We start from the raw sequence: 16,762 nt of genomic DNA on the forward strand, positions 1-16,762 counted from the left end.
ATTCCGGTTAATTGTTAAATTAGATGTCATCACCAAGACACAGGTGATAATACTCCGGTTAATTGTTAAATTAGATGTCATCACTAATACACAGGGTATAATATTCCGGTTAATTGTTAAATTAGATGTCATCACTAAGACACAGGTGATAGTATTCCGGTTAATTGTTAAATTAGATGTCATCACTATTACACAGGTGATAATATTCCGGTTAATTGTTAAATTAGATGTCTTCACTAAGACACAGGTGATAATATTCCGGTTAATTGTTAAATTAGATGTCATCACCAAGACACAGGTGATAATACTCCGGTTAATTGTTAAATTAGATGTCATCACTAATACACAGGGTATAATATTCCGGTTAATTGTTAAATTAGATGTCATCACTAATACACAGGGTATAATATTCCAGTTAATTGTGAAATTAGATGTCATCACGAATACACAGGAGATAATATTCCAGTTAATTGTTAAATTAGATGTCAACACTAATACACAGGGGATAATATTCCAGTTAATTGTTGAATTAGATGTCATCACTAATACACAGGTGATAATATTACTGTTCATTGTTAAATTAGATGTCATCACAAATACACAGGGGATAATATTCCAGTTAATTGTTGAATTAGATGTCATTAATAATAAACAGGGGATAATATTCCAGTTATGTGTTAAATTAGATGTCATCACTAATACACAGGGGATAATATTCCAGTTAATTGTTAATTTAGATGTCATCACTAATACACAGGTGATAATATTCCAGTTAATTGTTAAATTAGATGTCATCACCAGTACACAGGGGATAATATTCCAGTTTAATGTTAACTTAGATGTCATCACTAATACACAGGTGATAATATTCCAGTTAATTGTTAAATTAGATGTCATCAGTAATACACAGGGGATAATATTCTAGTTAATTGTTATATTAGATGTCATCACTAATACACTGGTGATAATATTCCAGTTAATTGTTAAATTAGATATCATCACTCATACACAGGTGATAATATTCCAGTTAATTGTTTAATTTGATGTCATCACTATTACACAGGTGATAATATTCCCATTATTTGTTAAATTAGATGTCATCACTAATACACAAGGGTTATTATTCCAGTTAATTGTATAATTTGATGTCATCACTAATACACAGGGGATAATATTCCAGTTAATTGATAAATTAGATGTCATCACTAATACACAGGTGATAATATTCCAGTTAATTGTTAAATTAGATGTCATCACTATTACACAGGGGATAATACTCTAGTTAATTGTTAAATTAGATGTCATCACCAATACACAGGGGTTATTATTCCAGTTAATTGTTAAATTAGACGTCATCACTAATACACTGGTGATAATATTCCAGTTAATTGTTAAATTAGATGTCATCACGAATACACAGGGGATAATATTCCAGTTAATTGTTAAATTAGATGTCACCACTAATACACAGGTGATAATATTCCAGTTAATTGTTAAATTAGATGTCATCACTAATGCACAGGTGATAATATTCCAGTTAATTGTTAAATTAGATGTCATCACTAATACACAGGTGATAATATTCCAGTTAATTGTTAAATTAGATGTCATCACTAGCACCCAGGGGATAATATTCCTGTTTATTGTTAAATTAGATGTCATCACTAAAACACAGGGGTTATTATTCCAGTTAATTGTTAAATTAGATGTCATCACTAATACACAGGGGATAATACTCCAATTAATTGTTAAATTTGATGTCATCACTAATACACAGGGGATAATATTCCAGATAATTGTTAAATTAGATGTCATCACTAATACACAGGGGATAATACTCCAGTTAATTGTTAAATTAGATGTCATCACGAATACACAGAGGATAATATTCCAGTTAATTGCTAAATTAGATGTCATCACTAATACACAGGTGATAATATTCCAGTTAATTGTTAAATTAGATGTCATCACTAATACACAGGGAATAATATTCCAGTTAATTGTTAAATTAGATGTCATCACGAATGCACAGGTGATAATATTCCGGTTAATTGTTAAATTAGATGTCATCACTAAGACACAGGTGATAGTATTCCGGTTAATTGTTAAATTAGATGTCATCACTAATACACAGGTGATAATATTCCGGTTAATTGTTAAATTAGATGTCATCACTAAGACACAGGTGATAATATTCCGGTTAATTGTTAAATTAGATGTCATCACTAATACACGTGGGATAATATTCCAGTTAATTGTTAAATTAGATGTCATTAATAATAAACAGGGGATAATATTCCAGTTATTTGTTAAATTAGATGTCATCACTAATACACAGGGGATAATATTCCAGTTAATTGTTAATTTAGATGTCATCACTAATACACAGGTGATAATATTCCAGTTGATTGTTAAATTAGATGTCATCGCTAGTACACAGGGGATAATATTCCAGTTTAATGTTACATTAGATGTCATCACTAATACACAGGTGATAATATTCCAGTTAATTGTTAAATTAGATGTCATCACTAATACACAGGGGATAATATTCTAGTTAATTGTTAAATTAGATGTCATCACTAATACACAGGTGATAATATTCCAGTTAATTGTTAAATTAGATGTCATCACTGATACACAGGGGATAATATTGCAGTTAATTGTATAATTTGATGTCATCACTATTACACAGGTGATAATATTCCGGTTAATTGTTAAATTAGATGTCATCACTAATACACAGGGGTTATTATTCCAGATAATTGTTAAATTAGATGTCATCACTAATACACAGGGGATAATATTCCAGTTAATTGTATAATTTGATGTCATCACTAATACACAGGGGATAATATTCCAATTAATTGTTAAATTAGATGTCATCACTAATACACAGGTGATAATATTCCAGTTAATTGTTAAATTAGATGTCATCACTATTACACAGGGGATAATACTCCAGTTAATTGTTAAATTAGATGTCATCACCAATACACAGGGGTTATTATTCCAGTTAATTGTTAAATTAGATGTCATCACTAATGCACTGGTGATAATATTCCAGTTAATTGTTAAATTAGATGTCATCACGAATACACAGGGGATAATATTCCAGTTAATTGTTAAATTAGATGTCATCACTAATACACAGGTGATAATATTTCAGTTAATTGTTAAATTAGATGTCATCACTAATGCACAGGTGATAATATTCCAGTTAATTGTTAAATTAGATGTCATCACTAAAACAAAGGTGATAATTTTCCCGTTAATTGTTAAATTAGATGTCATCACTAGCACCCAGGGGATAATATTCCTTTTTATTGTTAAATTAGATGTCATCACTAATACACAGGGGTTATTATTCCAGTTAATTGTTAAATTAGATGTCATCACTAATACACAGGGGATAATATTCCAGTTAATTGTTAAATTTGATGTCATCACTAATACACAGGGGATAATATTCCAGTTAATTGTTAAATTAGATGTCATCACTAATACACAGGCGATAATACTCCAGTTAATTGTTAAATTAGATGTCATCACGAATACACAGGGGATAATATTCCAGTTAATTGCTAAATTAGATGTCATCACGATAACACAGTTGATAATATTCCAGTTAATTGTTAAATTAGATGTCATCACTAATACACAGGGGATAATACTCCAGTTAATTGTTAAATTAGATGTCATCAGGAATGCACAGGTGATAATATTCCGGTTAATTGTCAAATTAGATGTCATCACTAAGACACAGGTGATAATATTCCGGTTAATTGTTAAATTAGATATCATCACTAATACACAGGTGATAATATTCCGGTTAATTGTTAAATTAGATGTCATCACTAATACACAGGGGATAATATTCCGGTTAATTGTTAAATTAGATGTCATCACTAATACACAGGGGATAATATTCCGGTTAATTGTTAAATTAGATGTCATCACTAGCACCCAGGGGATAATATTCCTGTTTATTGTTAAATTAGATGTCATCACTAATACACAGGGGTTATTATTCCAGTTAATTGTTAAATTAGATGTCATCACTAATACACAGGGTATAATATTCCAGTTAATTGTTAAATTTGATGTCATCACTAATACACAGGGGATAATATTCCAGTTAATTGTTAAATTAGATGTCATCACTAATACACAGGGGCTAATACTCTAGTTAATTGTTAAATTAGATGTCATCACGGATGCACAGGTGATAATATTCCGGTTAATTGTTAAATTAGATGTCATCACTAAGACACAGGTGATAGTATTGCGGTTAATTGTTAAATTAGATGTCATCACTAATACACAGGTGATAATATTCCGGTTAATTGTTAAATTAGATGTCATCACTAAGACACAGGTGATAATATTCCGGTTAATTGTTAAATTAGATGTCATCACTAATACACGTGGGATAATATTCCAGTTAATTGTTAAATTAGATGTCATTAATAATAAACAAGGGATAATATTCCAGTTATTTGTTAAATTAGATGTCATCACTAATACACAGGGGATAATATTCCAGTTAATTGTTAATTTAGATGTCATCACTAATACACAGGTGATAATATTCCAGTTGATTGTTAAATTAGATGTCATCGCTAGTACACAGGGGATAATATTCCAGTTTAATGTTAAATTAGATGTCATCACTAATACACAGGTGATAATATTCCAGTTAATTGTTAAATTAGATGTCATCACTAATACACAGGGGATAATATTCTAGTTAATTGTTAAATTAGATGTCATCACTAATACACAGGTGATAATATTCCAGTTAATTGTTAAATTAGATGTCATCACTGATACACAGGGGATAATATTGCAGTTAATTGTATAATTTGATGTCATCACTATTACACAGGTGATAATATTCTGGTTAATTGTTAAATTAGATGTCATCACTAATACACAGGGGTTATTATTCCAGTTAATTGTTAAATTAGATGTCATCACTAATACACACGGGATAATATTCCAGTTAATTGTATAATTTGATGTCATCACTAATACACAGGGGATAATATTCCAGTTAATTGTTAAATTAGATGTCATCACTAATACACAGGTGATAATATTCCTTTTTATTGTTAAATTAGATGTCATCACTAATACACAGGGGTTATTATTCCAGTTAATTGTTAAATTAGATGTCATCACTAATACACAGGGGATAATATTCCAGTTAATTGTTAAATTTGATGTCATCACTAATACACAGGGGATAATATTCCAGTTAATTGTTAAATTAGATGTCATCACTAATACACAGGCGATAATACTCCAGTTAATTGTTAAATTAGATGTCATCACGAATACACAGGGGATAATATTCCAGTTAATTGCTAAATTAGATGTCATCACGATAACACAGTTGATAATATTCCAGTTAATTGTTAAATTAGATGTCATCACTAATACACAGGGGATAATACTCCAGTTAATTGTTAAATTAGATGTCATCAGGAATGCACAGGTGATAATATTCCGGTTAATTGTCAAATTAGATGTCATCACTAAGACACAGGTGATAATATTCCGGTTAATTGTTAAATTAGATATCATCACTAATACACAGGTGATAATATTCCGGTTAATTGTTAAATTAGATGTCATCACTAATACACAGGGGATAATATTCCGGTTAATTGTTAAATTAGATGTCATCACTAATACACAGGGGATAATATTCCGGTTAATTGTTAAATTAGATGTCATCACTAGCACCCAGGGGATAATATTCCTGTTTATTGTTAAATTAGATGTCATCACTAATACACAGGGGTTATTATTCCAGTTAATTGTTAAATTAGATGTCATCACTAATACACAGGGTATAATATTCCAGTTAATTGTTAAATTTGATGTCATCACTAATACACAGGGGATAATATTCCAGTTAATTGTTAAATTAGATGTCATCACTAATACACAGGGGCTAATACTCTAGTTAATTGTTAAATTAGATGTCATCACGGATGCACAGGTGATAATATTCCGGTTAATTGTTAAATTAGATGTCATCACTAAGACACAGGTGATAGTATTGCGGTTAATTGTTAAATTAGATGTCATCACTAATACACAGGTGATAATATTCCGGTTAATTGTTAAATTAGATGTCATCACTAAGACACAGGTGATAATATTCCGGTTAATTGTTAAATTAGATGTCATCACTAATACACGTGGGATAATATTCCAGTTAATTGTTAAATTAGATGTCATTAATAATAAACAAGGGATAATATTCCAGTTATTTGTTAAATTAGATGTCATCACTAATACACAGGGGATAATATTCCAGTTAATTGTTAATTTAGATGTCATCACTAATACACAGGTGATAATATTCCAGTTGATTGTTAAATTAGATGTCATCGCTAGTACACAGGGGATAATATTCCAGTTTAATGTTAAATTAGATGTCATCACTAATACACAGGTGATAATATTCCAGTTAATTGTTAAATTAGATGTCATCACTAATACACAGGGGATAATATTCTAGTTAATTGTTAAATTAGATGTCATCACTAATACACAGGTGATAATATTCCAGTTAATTGTTAAATTAGATGTCATCACTGATACACAGGGGATAATATTGCAGTTAATTGTATAATTTGATGTCATCACTATTACACAGGTGATAATATTCTGGTTAATTGTTAAATTAGATGTCATCACTAATACACAGGGGTTATTATTCCAGTTAATTGTTAAATTAGATGTCATCACTAATACACACGGGATAATATTCCAGTTAATTGTATAATTTGATGTCATCACTAATACACAGGGGATAATATTCCAGTTAATTGTTAAATTAGATGTCATCACTAATACACAGGTGATAATATTCCATTTAATTGTTAAATTAGATGTCATCACTATTACACAGGGCATAATACTCCAAATAATTGTTAAATTAGATGTCATCACCAATACACAGGGGTTATTATTCCAGTTAATTGTTAAATTAGATGTCATCACTAATACACAGGGGTTATTATTCCAGTTAATTGTTAAATTAGATGTCATCACTAATACACTGGTGATAATATTCCAGTTAATTGTTAAATTAGATGTCATCACGAATACACAGGGGATAATATTCCGGTTAATTGTTAAATTAGATGTCATCAATAAGACACAGGTGATAATATTCCGGTTAATTGTTAAATTAGATGTCATCACTAATACACAGGGGTTATTATTCCAGTTAATTGTTAAATTAGATGTCATCACTAATACACAGGGGATAATATTCCAGTTAATTGTATAATTTGATGTCATCACTAATACACAGGGGATAATATTCCAGTTAATTGTTAAATTAGAGGTCATCACTAATACACAGGTGATAATATTCCAGTTAATTGTTAAATTAGATGTCATCACTAATACACAGGGGATAATACTCCAGTTAATTGTTAAATTAGATGTCATCACCAATACACAGGGGATAATATTCCAGTTAATTGTTAAATTAGATGTCATCACTAATACACTGGTGATAATATTCCAGTTAATTGTTAAATTAGATGTCATCACGAATACACAGGGGATAATATTCCAGTTAATTGTTAAATTAGATGTCATCACTAATACACAGGTGATAATATTCCAGTTAATTGTTAAATTAGATGTCATCACTAATGCACAGGTGATAACATTCCAGTTAATTGTTAAATTACATGTCATCACTAATACACAGGTGATAATATTCCAGTTAATTGTTAAATTAGATGTCATCACTAGCACCCAGGGGATAATATTCCTGTTTATTGTTAAATTAGATGTCATCACTAATACACAGGGGTTATTATTCCAGTTAATTGTTAAATTAGATGTCATCACTAATGCACAGGGGATAATATTCCAGTTAATTGTTAAATTTGATGTCATCACTAATACACAGGGGATAATATTCCAGTTAATTGTTAAATTAGATGTCATCACTAATACACAGGGGATAATACTCCAGTTAATTGTTAAATTAGATGTCATCACGAATACACAGGGGATAATATTCCAGTTAATTGCTACATTAGATGTCATCACTAATACACAGGTGATAATATTCCAGTTAATTGTTAAATTAGATGTCATCAGTAAGACACAGGTGATAATATTCCAGTTAATTGTTAAATTAGATGTCGTCACCAAGACACAGGTGATAATACTCTGGTTCATTGTTAAATTAGATGTCATCACTAATACACAGGGTATAATATTCCGGTTAATTGTGAAATTAGATGTCATCACTAATACACAGGGTATAATATTCCGGTTAATTGTATAATTTGATGTCATCACTAATACACAGGGGATAATATTCCAGTTAATTGTTAAATTAGAGGTCATCACTAATACACAGGTGATAATATTCCAGTTAATTGTTAAATTAGATGTCATCACTATTACACAGGTGATAATAATCCAGTTAATTGTTAAATTAGATGTCATCACCAATACACAGGGGTTATTATTCCAGTTAATTGTTAAATTGGATGTCATCACTAATACACTGGTGATAATATTCCAGTTAATTGTTAAATTAGATGTCATCACGAATACACAGGGGATAATATTCCAGTTAATTGTTAAATTAGATGTCATCACTAATACACAGGTGATAATATTCCAGTTAATTGTTAAATTAGATGTCATCACTAATGCACAGGTGATAACATTCCAGTTAATTGTTAAATTACATGTCATCACTAATACACAGGTGATAATATTCCAGTTAATTGTTAAATTAGATGTCATCACTAGCACCCAGGGGATAATATTCCTGTTTATTGTTAAATTAGATGTCATCACTAATACACAGGGGTTATTATTCCAGTTAATTGTTAAATTAGATGTCATCACTAATGCACAGGGGATAATATTCCAGTTAAGTGTTAAATTTGATGTCATCACTAATACACAGGGGATAATATTCCAGTTAATTGTTAAATTAGATGTCATCACTAATACACAGGGGATAATACTCCAGTTAATTGTTAAATTAGATGTCATCACGAATACACAGGGGATAATATTCCAGTTAATTGTTAAATTAGATGTCATCACTAAGACACAGGTGATAATATTCCAGTTAATTGTTAAATTAGATGTCGTCACCAAGACACAGGTGATAATACTCTGGTTCATTGTTAAATTAGATGTCATCACTAATACACAGGGTATAATATTCCGGTTAATTGTTAAATTAGATGTCATCACTAATACACAGGGTATAATATTCCGGTTAATTGTAAAATTAGATGTCATCACTAATACACAGGGGATAATATTCCAGTTAATTGTTAAATTAGATGTCATCGCTAATACACAGGTGATAATATTCCAGTTAATTGTTAAATTAGATGTCATCACTAATACACAGGGGATAATATTCCAGTTAATTGTTAAATTAGATGTCATCACCAATACACAGGTGATAATATTCCGGTTAATTGTTAGGTTAGATGTCATCACTAATGCACAGGTGATAATATTACTGTTCATTGTTAAATTAGATGTCATCACAAATACACAGGGGATAATATTTCAGTTGATTGTTGAATTAGATGTCATGAGTAATAAACAGGGGATAATATTCCAGTTATTTGTTAAATTAGATGTCATCACTAAGACACAGGGGTTATTATTCCAGTTAATTGTTAAATTAGATGTCATCACTAATACACAGGGGATAATATTCCAGTTAATTGTATAATTTGATGTCATCACTAATACACAGGGGATAATATTCCAGTTAATTGTTAAATTAGAGGTCATCACTAATACACAGGTGATAATATTCCAGTTAATTGTTAAATTAGATGTCATCACTATTACACAGGGGATAATACTCCAGTTAATTGTTAAATTAGATGTCATCACCAATACACAGGGGTTATTATTCCAGTTAATTGTTAAATTAGATGTCATCACTAATACACTGGTGATAATATTCCAGTTAATTGTTAAATTAGATGTCATCACGAATACACAGTGGATAATATTCCAGTTAATTGTTAAATTAGATGTCATCACTAATACACAGGTGATAATATTCCAGTTAATTGTTAAATTAGATGTCATCACTAATGCACAGGTGATAACATTCCAGTTAATTGTTAAATTAGATGTCATCACTAATACACAGGTGATAATATTCCTGTTTATTGTTAAATTAGATGTCATCACTAATACACAGGGGTTATTATTCCAGTTAATTGTTAAATTAGATGTCATCACTAATGCACAGGGGATAATATTCCAGTTAATAGTTAAATTTGATGTCATCACTAATACACAGGGGATAATATTCCAGTTAATTGTTAAATTAGATGTCATCACTAATACACAGGGGATAATACTCCAGTTAATTGTTAAATTAGATGTCATCACGAATACACAGGGGATAATATTCCAGTTAATTGCTAAATTAGATGTCATCACTAATACACAGGTGGTAATATTCCAGTTAATTGTTAAATTAGATGTCATCAGTAAGACACAGGTGATAATATTCTAGTTAATTGTTAAATTAGATGTCGTCACCAATACACAGGTGATAATACTCTGGTTAATTATTAAATTAGATGTCATCACTAATACACAGGGTATAATATTCCGGTTAATTGTTAAATTAGATGTCATCACTAATACACAGGGTATAATATTCCGGTTAATTGTAAAATTAGATGTCATCACTAATACACAGGGGATAATATTCCTGTTAATTGTTAAATTAGATGTCATCGCTAATACACAGGGGATAATATTCCAGTTAATTGTTAAATTAGATGTCATCACTAATACACAGGTGATAATATTTCAGTTAATTGTTAAATTAGATGTCATCACTAATGCACAGGTGATAATATTCCAGTTAATTGTTACATTAGATGTCATCACTAAAACAAAGGTGATAATATTCCCGTTAATTGTTAAATTAGATGTCATCACGAATACACAGGGGATAATATTCCAGTTAATTGCTAAATTAGATGTCATCACTAATAAACAGGTGATAATATTCCAGTTAATTGTTAAATTAGATGTCATCAGTAAGACACAGGTGATAATATTCCAGTTAATTGTTAAATTAGATGTCGTCACCAAGACACAGGTGATAATACTCTGGTTAATTGTTAAATTAGATGTCATCACTAATACACAGGGTATAATATTCCGTTTAACTGTTAAATTAGATGTCATCGCTAATACACAGGTGATAATATTCCAGTTAATTGTTAAATTAGATGTCATCACTAATACACAGGGGATAATATTCCAGTTAATTGTTAAATTAGATGTCATCACCAATACACAGGTGATAATATTCCGGTTAATTGTTAAGTTAGATGTCATCACTAATGCACAGGTGATAATATTACAGTTCATTGTTAAATTAGATGTCATCACAAATACACAGGGGATAATATTCCAGTTGATTGTTGAATTAGATGTCATGAATAATAAACAGGGGATAATATTCCAGTTAATTGTTAAATTAGATGTCATCACGAAGACACAGGTGATAATATTCCGGTTAATTGTTAAATTAGATGTCGTCACCAAGACACAGGGTATAATATTCCGGTTAATTGTTAAATTAGATGTCATCACTAATACACAGGGTATAATATTCCGGTTAATTGTAAAATTAGATGTCATCACTAATACACAGGGGATAATATTCCAGTTAATTGTTAAATTAGATGTCATCACGAAGACGCAGGTGATAATATTCCGGTTAATTGTTATATTAGATGTCATCACTAATACACAGGTGATAATATTCCGGTTAATTGTTAAATTAGATGTCATCACTCACACACAGGTGATAATATTCCAGATAATTGTTAAATTAGATGTCATCACTAATGCATAGGTGATAATATTCCGGTTAATTGTTAAATTAGATATCATCACTGATAAAAAGGGGATAATATTCCGGTTAATTGTTAAATAAGATGTCATCACTAATACACAGGTGATAATATTCCTGTTAATTGTTACATTAGATGTCATCACTAATACACAGGTTAAAATATTCCGGTTAATTGCTAAATTAGATGTCATCACTAATACACAGGTGATAATATTCCAGTTAATTGCTAAATTAGATGTCATCACTAATACACAGGGGATAATACTCCAGTTAATTGTTAAATTAGATGTCATCACGAATGCACAGGTGATAATATTCCGGTTAATTGTTAAATTAGATGTCATCACTAAGACACAGGTGATAGTATTCCGGTTAATTGTTAAATTAGATGTCATCACTAATACACAGGTGATAATATTCCAGTTAATTGTTAAATTAGATGTCATCACTAATACACAGGGGATAATATTCTAGTTAATTGTTAAATTAGATGTCATCACTAATACACAGGGGATAATATTCCAGTTAATTGTTAAATTAGATGTCATCACTAATACACAGGTGATAATATTCCAGTTAATTGTTAAATTAGATGTCATCACTGATACACAGGGGATAATATTGCAGTTAACTGTATAATTTGATGTCATCACTATTACACAGGTGATAATATTCCGGTTAATTGTTAAATTAGATGTCATCACTAATACACAGGGGTTATTATTCCAGTTAATTGTTAAATTAGATGTCATCACTAATACACAGGGGATAATATTCCAGTTAATTGTATAATTTGATGTCATCACTAATACACAGGGGATAATATTCCAGTTAATTGTTAAATTAGATGTCATCACTAATACACAGGTGATAATATTCCAGTTAATTGTTAAATTAGACGTCATCACTATTACACAGGGGATAATACTCCAGTTAATTGTTAAATTAGATGTCATCACCAATACACAGGTGATAATATTCCAGTTAATTGTTAAATTAGATGTCATCACGAATACACAGGGGATAATATTCCAGTTAATTGTTAAATTAGATGTCATCACTAATACACAGGGGTTATTATTCCAGTTAATTGTTAAATTAGATGTCATCACTAATACACTGGTGATAATATTCCAGTTAATTGTTAAATTAGATGTCATCACGAATACACAGGGGATAATATTCCAGTTAATTGTTAAATTAGATGTCATCACTAATACACAGGTGATAATATTTCAGTTAATTGTTAAATTAGATGTCATCACCAATGCACAGGTGATAATATTTCAGTTAATTGTTACATTAGATGTCATCACTAAAACAAAGGTGATAATATTCCCGTTAATTGTTAAATTAGAAGTCATCACTCGCACCCAGGGGATAATACTCCAGTTAATTGTTAAATTAGATGTCATCAGGAATGCGCAGGTGATAATATTCTGGTTAATTGTTAAATTAGATGTCATCACTAAGACACAGGTGATAATATTCCGGTTAATTGTTAAATTAGATATCATCACTAATACACAGGTGATAATATTCCGGTTAATTGTTAAATTAGATATCATCACTGATAAACAGGGGATAATATTCCGGTTAATTGTTAAATAAGATGTCATCACTAATACACAGGTGATAATATTCCTGTTAATTGTTACATTAGATGTCATCACTAATACACAGGTTAAAATATTCCGGTTAATTGCTAAATTAGATGTCATCACTAATACACAGGTGATAATATTCCAGTTAATTGCTAAATTAGATGTCATCACTAATACACAGGGGATAATACTCCAGATAATTGTTAAATTAGATGTCATCACGAATGCACAGGTGATAATATTCCGGTTAATTGTTAAATTAGATGTCATCACTAATACACAGGTGATAATATTTCAGTTAATTGTTAAATTAGATGTCATCACTAATGCACAGGTGATAATATTCCAGTTAATTGTTACATTAGATGTCATCACTAAAACAAAGGTGATAATATTCCCGTTAATTGTTAAATTAGATGTCATCACGAATACACAGGGGATAATATTCCAGTTAATTGCTAAATTAGATGTCATCACTAATAAACAGGTGATAATATTCCAGTTAATTGTTAAATTAGATGTCATCAGTAAGACACAGGTGATAATATTCCAGTTAATTGTTAAATTAGATGTCGTCACCAAGACACAGGTGATAATACTCTGGTTAATTGTTAAATTAGATGTCATCACTAATACACAGGGTATAATATTCCGTTTAACTGTTAAATTAGATGTCATCGCTAATACACAGGTGATAATATTCCAGTTAATTGTTAAATTAGATGTCATCACTAATACACAGGGGATAATATTCCAGTTAATTGTTAAATTAGATGTCATCACCAATACACAGGTGATAATATTCCGGTTAATTGTTAAGTTAGATGTCATCACTAATGCACAGGTGATAATATTACAGTTCATTGTTAAATTAGATGTCATCACAAATACACAGGGGATAATATTCCAGTTGATTGTTGAATTAGATGTCATGAATAATAAACAGGGGATAATATTCCAGTTAATTGTTAAATTAGATGTCATCACGAAGACACAGGTGATAATATTCCGGTTAATTGTTAAATTAGATGTCGTCACCAAGACACAGGGTATAATATTCCGGTTAATTGTTAAATTAGATGTCATCACTAATACACAGGGTATAATATTCCGGTTAATTGTAAAATTAGATGTCATCACTAATACACAGGGGATAATATTCCAGTTAATTGTTAAATTAGATGTCATCACGAAGACGCAGGTGATAATATTCCGGTTAATTGTTATATTAGATGTCATCACTAATACACAGGTGATAATATTCCGGTTAATTGTTAAATTAGATGTCATCACTCACACACAGGTGATAATATTCCAGATAATTGTTAAATTAGATGTCATCACTAATGCATAGGTGATAATATTCCGGTTAATTGTTAAATTAGATATCATCACTGATAAAAAGGGGATAATATTCCGGTTAATTGTTAAATAAGATGTCATCACTAATACACAGGTGATAATATTCCTGTTAATTGTTACATTAGATGTCATCACTAATACACAGGTTAAAATATTCCGGTTAATTGCTAAATTAGATGTCATCACTAATACACAGGTGATAATATTCCAGTTAATTGCTAAATTAGATGTCATCACTAATACACAGGGGATAATACTCCAGTTAATTGTTAAATTAGATGTCATCACGAATGCACAGGTGATAATATTCCGGTTAATTGTTAAATTAGATGTCATCACTAAGACACAGGTGATAGTATTCCGGTTAATTGTTAAATTAGATGTCATCACTAATACACAGGTGATAATATTCCAGTTAATTGTTAAATTAGATGTCATCACTAATACACAGGGGATAATATTCCAGTTAATTGTTAAATTAGATGTCATCACGAATACACAGGTGATAATATTCCAGTTAATTGTTAAATTAGATGTCATCACTGATACACAGGGGATAATATTGCAGTTAACTGTATAATTTGATGTCATCACTATTACACAGGTGATAATATTCCGGTTAATTGTTAAATTAGATGTCATCACTAATACACAGGGGTTATTATTCCAGTTAATTGTTAAATTAGATGTCATCACTAATACACAGGGGATAATATTCCAGTTAATTGTATAATTTGATGTCATCACTAATACACAGGGGATAATATTCCAGTTAATTGTTAAATTAGATGTCATCACTAATACACAGGTGATAATATTCCAGTTAATTGTTAAATTAGACGTCATCACTATTACACAGGGGATAATACTCCAGTTAATTGTTAAATTAGATGTCATCACCAATACACAGGGGTTATTATTCCAGTTAATTGTTAAATTAGATGTCATCACTAATACACTGGTGATAATATTCCAGTTAATTGTTAAATTAGATGTCATCACGAATACACAGGGGATAATATTCCAGTTAATTGTTAAATTAGATGTCATCACTAATACACAGGTGATAATATTTCAGTTAATTGTTAAATTAGATGTCATCACCAATGCACAGGTGATAATATTTCAGTTAATTGTTACATTAGATGTCATCACTAAAACAAAGGTGATAATATTCCCGTTAATTGTTAAATTAGAAGTCATCACTCGCACCCAGGGGATAATACTCCAGTTAATTGTTAAATTAGATGTCATCAGGAATGCGCAGGTGATAATATTCTGGTTAATTGTTAAATTAGATGTCATCACTAAGACACAGGTGATAATATTCCGGTTAATTGTTAAATTAGATATCATCACTAATACACAGGTGATAATATTCCGGTTAATTGTTAAATTAGATATCATCACTGATAAACAGGGGATAATATTCCAGTTAATTGTTAAATAAGATGTCATCACTAATACACAGGTGATAATATTCCTGTTAATTGTTACATTAGATGTCATCACTAATACACAGGTTAAAATATTCCGGTTAATTGCTAAATTAGATGTCATCACTAATACACAGGTGATAATATTCCAGTTAATTGCTAAATTAGATGTCATCACTAATACACAGGGGATAATACTCCAGTTAATTGTTAAATTAGATGTCATCACGAATGCACAGGTGATAATATTCCGGTTAATTGTTAAATTAGATGTCATCACTAAGACACAGGTGATAGTATTCCGGTTAATTGTTAAATTAGATGTCATCACTAATACACAGGTGATAATATTCCAGTTAATTGTAAAATTAGATGTCATCACTAATACACAGGGGATAATATTCTAGTTAATTGTTAAATTAGATGTCATCACT

This window comes from Heterodontus francisci, unplaced genomic scaffold (genome assembly GCF_036365525.1).
Source record: "Heterodontus francisci isolate sHetFra1 unplaced genomic scaffold, sHetFra1.hap1 HAP1_SCAFFOLD_86, whole genome shotgun sequence".
Classification (NCBI taxonomy): Eukaryota; Metazoa; Chordata; class Chondrichthyes; order Heterodontiformes; family Heterodontidae; genus Heterodontus; species Heterodontus francisci.